The sequence below is a fragment of the Pinus tabuliformis genome, chromosome 9 (genome assembly GCF_031772625.1).
Source record: "Pinus tabuliformis cultivar Carrire ecotype Pingquan chromosome 9, CPIR1, whole genome shotgun sequence".
In the NCBI taxonomy this organism is placed as follows: domain Eukaryota; kingdom Viridiplantae; phylum Streptophyta; class Pinopsida; order Pinales; family Pinaceae; genus Pinus; species Pinus tabuliformis.
Window position 1 is genome coordinate 436,855,088 of NC_142307.1, and position 7,606 is coordinate 436,862,693.

Consider the following 7,606-nt stretch of genomic DNA (forward strand, 5'->3'; position numbering starts at 1 on the left):
TGCAAACTTTTTCAGCTTCAGCTTTCTCAAGACACCTAAGAAGAACAGAATCATAATTTTTTCTAAAAAGAATATCATTTATGAGCTGATATTGTTTGGCTTTCAACCTTAGATCTCTTTTCTTAGTATGGCCAAAGTGTGAAGGAGCATACTCGTTCTTAAGATAATAAATGACATCAGCATATAATGATTCTGCATCATTTAGGCTTACCTCACACATTTGTACCTCTTCAGATGGAATTTCAGAAATTTGCAATGCTTCGGCCATGATTTTTTAGAAGCCTTGACCTCTTACAATGTTTGCTAGTTTGATCTCAATGTCATATTCCTGTAAGGCAGTAACCCAATTGGCCTTTTTCTCACCCACATCTTTCTGTACTAGAAGATTCCTTACCACTGGAAACGGTACTATGATCTTAGTATGGGTTTTAAGTAAGAAAGGTCTGAAGTATTTGACCGCTTTGAAAATAGCATAAGCCTGTTTCTCCATGTCTGAATAATTTAGTTCAGCACCCTGTAAATTTGAGCTAAAAAACGCAATTAGAGCTTCCACTTTTTCTTGATTTGCTTGAGTTAGAATCGCAGCATATAACTTATCTGAGGCAAATGTGTATAAAATAAAAGGCTCTGAAAAATTCGGAGTCGCTAAAGATGGAGCATTAATAATAGCTTGTTTGATCAGGTTGAATGCTTCATGTTCATCTTGACCCCATCTAAAACTTGAATTCTTTTTAATCATGGTTTGCAAAGGAGACACGATCTGTGAAAAATCTAGAGCGAATCTCTTTACAAAATTGATCTGACCAAGGAAAGATTGCATGGCTTTTTTGTTATGAGGTAGGGATATTTAGAAATTTCTTTGATTCTATCGGGATCAATGTGAATACCGGATTTTGACACTATGAATCCTAGAAGTTTCCCTTCACTTAGCGCGAAAAAAGATTTCTTTGGGTTAAGTGAAATTCCATACCTTAAACACCGTTGAAAGATTTGTTTCAGGTCTTTGAGATGGTCTCTTCGCTTCTTCGAGTACACTGTTATATCATCCAAATACATTACTACAGATTTATTGACTAAACCTTTGAATGTGATGTCCATGGCTCTCTGAAATGTGGCACCAACATTAATCAAACCAAATGGCCTCTTCCAATATGCGTATGTGCCCCATTTAGTTCTGAATGTGGTTTTCAACTGATCATTAGGATGTACCAACACTTGATTGTATCCTGAAAATCCATCCAAGAAAGACATTAATTCTAAGCCCGCCACTGCCTGCAGTATCTGTTCCATAGGAGGTAGAGGAAAATTATCTTTTTGACAGGCTTTGTTAAGGTTCCAAAAGTCAATGCAAATCCTAATATATCTGTTTTTATTTATAACGGGTACCATATTGGAGACCCATTTGGAATGTCTGACGGGAAAGATTATCCTGGATTTCAATAACTTATTGAGCTCAATTTTTATCTGATTTTCTAAATTGGGGTGGATCTTTCTTAGCTTTTGTTGGACAGGTTTTTCATTATCGATCATGGGAATAGTATGTTGGATGATGGAAGTGTGGTATGTTTTCAGCTCATCATAATTCCAGGCAAAAGCATTTTTATATTGTCTCAAAAGACGAATATATACTAGTTTCTCTTCAGGGGCTAGGTCGAGGCCTAGATTAATGTTTTGTGGTTTAGAATCAGTCCCTAGGTTTACTAATTCATATTTCAGGGTTGAACTTTGGATTTTTGAATTGGTAGACCTCTTAAACCGATCTTTCAAATCGTACAAGTCTTCTAACTTGACCACAGACCTAGGTATAGCATTATTAGTGCTATTTTGTTGCAATTGTTGATCGTGCTGGTCTTCGTCAATTATTTGATTGGAGTAGGATCCTTCAGATGTGAGGAAATTTACGATATCAGGATCATCATTGAAAACTCTCCAATTTGTGATGTTGTCAGGAATGGACGGTCTAAAGATTAATTCTATTGAGAATCTATCTGGACTAAAATCTTCAGAGGGAATAAGCTTAGAAGCTACGTTAGCCAAAAGGTCTGCACTTGTGTTTTTGAGTCTGGGGATTGAAGAAATATTAAACGCTATGAAATGCTCAGTCAGATCTTGTACTAAGGATTGATAGTGTTTTAAATGACCTGATGAGCAATGTATAGTGTTACGTACCTGTTTAACCACAATCTCAGAGTCTCCTAAAACTTGAAGATACTTGACGTCTAACCCGATTTCTTTGTATAAGCCCTGAACCAAATCCTCGTATTCTGTTGTATTGTTTGTGCAATCGAATTCGAGTCTGCATGTGAGCATGATTTTATCTCCTTTTGGACTAATCAGAACGTATCCTACTCCTGCTCTTTCGTTAGATCTAGAACCATCAAAAAATAATTTCCAAAACAAAGATTTATTTACAGGTTTATCTAAAAAATTGATACATTTCGAACTATCAGTTCGAGAAAAATTTTCGACTTGGGACAAAACAGAGTGTTCTAAATAGGGTGAAGCATGAGTATTGAAATTTTCAAGGAAAGAATCTACCGAGTAATTGCCAATAATGCTGTTGTTATACACTACTGGTTCATTTTCTCCCTCTAACTCCGTTACTATGTACTTCTGGTGTATCTCTCGTTCAACTTTTATTTGATTCGGCTTACCATTGTAGGGCAGCCACATGTGCGACTAGCTAGTTGTGAAGTATCCATGGAGTTTTTCTGACCAATCCCTGCTAAGAATTAAGCCATAGAATTCTAGGATATCGACAACTAGAATGTCAATAACCTGACATACCTTCGGGTTGGATGACAATCTTATGGTTACTTGATTTAGTTCGCCAATCACTTCGACTTGAGATCGATCTAGCTGAACTATGCGCACTGCGGATTTCTGTGGTTGAACATTTAACTTGGCACATATAGATTTGGGTAAAATATTCGATGAAGCACCGGAATCTACCAAACAATTGTGCACATTTTTATTGAAGATTTCATAAGTAAGGAGAAACGGGGGAGTGTGAGATCTTGACCTTCCTCCAATTAAGGCGATGTCATTTGGATCAATCTTATTGATCGCGTTAGTTGGAGGTCTTCCCATGTTATGGGAAGCTTGAGAAAGTACAGTGGCAGGCAAAGGTGCAACTGGCACGGCATGTAATTCTTTCATCATTATCTTCTGTTGATGTTTCAACTTGCTCAGTTCGTAAAGGGTGATATTAGCCCTAGTCTTCTTCATGTCATCAATAATATTGTACTCCATTTCATCCAACACTATCAGTGTTTTAGATGGAGTCGTTTCATCTGCTTGGACTAGGCTAGTTTGAGTCGCTTTAGATGTTGTTTTCTTTGTTGCGACTTTATCCTTTGTTGCAGAGCTTGCACTCTTTAGCTTAGGGGTAGTTTGGGGAGGATCAAATTGATTTTTGCTTCGTGTGCTAACTAGAAATACTTCTTGATCTTCTTGTTGTGGGAGGATGAAATCCCACATTCCTCGTAATTCCACAACTTCTTCATCATCAGTCTACCCTTCAGTGGCAATTTCCTCTTCCTCTTCCTCGGATTCAACATTTGAAATGACATTGGGTGGCTTTACATCCATTGAAGGACCTCTTTTAAAAGCTCTGTAGGGCCTTTTCGAAGAAGTTTCTGCTACTTGCTTTTTTATGTCGACCATTTCATTGGACATGGTCTTTAGAACTTTCTGCAATCCTTCTAAATCAAAATGATCTTTTGCTTGTTTCTTCTTGGAGTCTTCCTTGAAGGTGACTTTTTTGGACTTACGTTCTTCTATTGCGGATCTCTTTTCCAGGGCTATTATTCGTTTCTCTACTGCTATCGCCTCTTTCATGTTATCAGCTAAGGTTATTTTATTTGCCCTATCCACGAAGATTGCTATGTTCGATGGTAGAGCAATGATATACCATTCACATCGTACTTCTTCACTGGGCTGGGAAGCAGTAGGAATTTTGTTGAACCGTAAATTGAAATCCTTGATAGGCTCTCTAGCTTTGGCTTTAAGATTAGATAGGTCATTGATTAACGTTGCCTTAGACCTGTCATTACCAAACTTGGTTAGGAATTGGTCCTGGAATATGTCCCAACTTTTGATGGATCCGAAGGGTAATGAAAAGTACCATGACCCGGCTGTTCCTTGTAGTGTATAAGGAAAAAAGACGAACACCAACATCTTCATTAGTAACTCCATTGAGATTAATGGAAAGCATGAAGTTGTTTATGTGCTCTTATGCTAGCATTCCTGCCTCAGGATTGAATTTAGGCAGCCATTTCTCAGGATGGGTCGATATTTGACTCAAGGGTGCAGGCATTAAGACTTCCCTAGGGTTATTCCATGGAGACTGGGCCATTGTTGAACTGCTAACAGAGGAAAGTGCAGAAGATGATCCCTGCGGCTAGGAGGATGAGGATACTACGATTGTAGATGATTGAAGAGGGGTCGTGGGGGTTCTAGTGGACGGATGGACGATGATCTGGAGTGGAGGTTTGGATGGTTGACTTCGCGGTGAAGTAGTTGAGATGGACGATGCTGACAAAAGAGTCTCACTGTCAGACTCTTGCGGTGCTTTCCTCGCTCTTTTCCTGGTGGGAAGAGGTAATTCGGTTGTCTGGACGCCAAACTTTTCACTCTTTAGCCTCGTCAGGGGATGAGCAGGGTTGTATTGTGAAGTCACGCTGTCTTGAGATTTATCAGACCTCTGAGGAGAAATGGAAAATCGCTGAAGTTTGTGAATCAGGGATTCGACTTCAGGAAGTTCAAGGGTAGATTGTACTGAAATATCAGGGTGTGTAGAAGGGGTTGATACTCAAGCGACTTCTAACTCTGGATTTAAATGTAATGGAGAAGTCGGGGGAGATGATGAGGGCGATTTACTCTCAGAATTGTATTCAGATTTGGCTTTACTTGCCATTCATAGTTCAGGCCCTCCTTCTAGCGCCAAATATGTTGAAGCCCTGAAAATCAGGTCGACAACAAGGGGGATTCCCGCCCGGTCTGGACCTTGGTTGGCAGCTCCTTATCCGTTTAGTATAGCGGGTCCAACTGGGGATAATGGGACCAGTTTCTCAATCTATGAGTGTGTGTGTGTAGAATTGGATGTTGCTGATCTAACAATTCTTATCTAAGCTATTCTAATTCAAACTTTAATCTAATTATATGCTATTTTAGTCTAATAAACAGCACATCTAAATCTATACTAACCCAGGATGTAATTCTTCTATTATGCGATGTAAAGAGATTTCAAATAACAACTGGTAATAAAGATCATTCAACGATTATGTTATCACAAAATCAGTACTAAGGGCTGCAGCCAAGCAAGATTTCATGTAACTCTTTCAACCAGACTTTAGACCAAAGATTAGCCTCTTTGGTCAGAGAGGGCTCTCTCACAGACTTTTGATAAAAATCAATCACAACAACAGATGGCTAAATCTTCACACATTCATGAAAACAAAGCTGGTTGGACACATATCAAATTAGTCTTCATTGGGCTATGGAGTCTCACACCTTTAGTAAACAAAAGCACAGTCATTTCATGGAAGTCAAGGCTCTTTGCATTAAATGTTCAAACATACTTCACAAAAACCACAGCTTGCCAAACACACAGGAAGTCAGAGCATAAGATATGAATTCTGAGTGATTGTGCTATAACAAGGCTGTAAAAGAACATTAAGAAAATAAAACACTATCTCATTTGAACAATATAATCCATTGAGAATCTTGAGAAGAAACAACCACTGTTTTACTATTACTGTAATAAGTCTTTACATTGGCCCAAATAAACTTTGTTTTTGTATAAAATCTCCAACCTTTTTTACATCAGAGTCATTTCTATATATAGGAAAACCAAAAATACAACTACTTGAGACTCCTCAACAAGCATGAAGGGAGCTCGAAATCCTATCATTAATTGCCTTATCCATATCTAAACAAACTAATTAATTACAAAGGTATTGCGCTGTGAAAACATAGAGTCCCATTCCCATTGAAACTCTAAGTCTATCTCCTCATGTGCATTGATGCTTTCTTGAAATTTGACACATGTATCACTTCAGTAATATCCAAGACATGCTGGAGGAACATTCACTGAATGAGAAGCTTCGGATACTTGATATGTGGATGACTCATCAACTGATAAGGATCTGTGCCCTATTTTCACGGTCTCTGCCTCCCATTAGTCTTCATGCATTAAAAGACTATGCTCCAAGCCATTTAATTCTTCTAATAACCACACATAATTCAATATGCCTTATGATCTGGACACTTTGTGAACTGAACAGGTGTACCACTCAAAATTTCAGTAACCCTACCAGAACCCTAATAATTCGGCTATAAAGTAACTTTAGGAAGACTTTAACAAAAGACAAAAATTTCACTTTTTCCTTAAATACTCACACCTGTCACCTTTTGAATATCTGAAAAGCTTTGTATAATCTCCATGCTGGCCTCGAGTCATCCCTTTTAAGATTTGCTGACCTCAGCATCAATTTCATTTTTTCACATAAACAGTCATCTACAGCAGTTTCGTAGCGCGCTACGAAACTGCTGTAGGTAATTAAAACAAAGCATATGAATCTTAAAGCACTGATGACTTAACTCCGTACTGCTGTAGGTAATTAAAACAAAGCATATGAATCTTAAAGCACTGATGACTTAACTCCGTGATTTCTTCAGCTATTTTGTACAGGTGTAAGGGCTCCAAAAAGTTTCGAAATGATGACAGCCAAAATTTATCAAAACTTGAAAAGCAAATTTCCCCTTGGATTAATCAGCTAGTTTGCCTAGCTTTCTCTTTAAACTGCTAACTTCTTCCTTTAAAGCCTTGTTTTCTGCTCTTAAGCTTGTGTTCATTTGTTTCATGATTTTTGCCTGCTTCAGAGCTGGCACCGTCCACAAATTTGCATTAGACACTGAGTCAGTTTGGCTCATTAGACTTGTTCTGCCTTTTATTACAGCCTTTTTATAATTTGCATATCTTACTGCCCTTTCCTTAGAAACATTTTTAATCTGAGGTATTTCTTCTTGTGTTGTTCCTGCTTGTTGCTTGATAGAAATGACATTTCCACCTTGACTGATGATAACCCTATTACCCTTGTTTTTACTTTTGGCTGCTTGAACTGTTCTGGTCAAAACCTCAAGTACATCTGTACTAGGCACTTCTAAAGGTGCCTTCTCTTTCTGCGCTTTCTCCACTTCTTTCATTTGTCTTCTTGTGACTGGTCTACGTGGCTTGAAAGCATATTCTTTACTAGGCTCTTCAAATTTCAATCTTTTTGAAGCTCTTGGTTTTTTAGTACTTTCGGGTGAAGATTGAGTGAGGTCAATATGCATTGGCTGCACTGGGTGATCTTGCTCAAACTCTATTGGTTCAATCTGTATTGGCTGATCTTGCTCAAGTTCAATGGCTTCAAGTAAGTCATTTAAACTGCCTTTTGAAATAGGGCTTTCTTCCACAGTAATTGACTTACCCTTCTCCTTGTTTAGCTGACCTCTGGTTTTCACCCTTGAAATCTTTTCAACTTCACTTGGTTTAGCTTCATCCTTCTTTTTCTGGATCTTCTGCTTTGATGACTGAGGTGTCTCCTTAGATGATGACTTA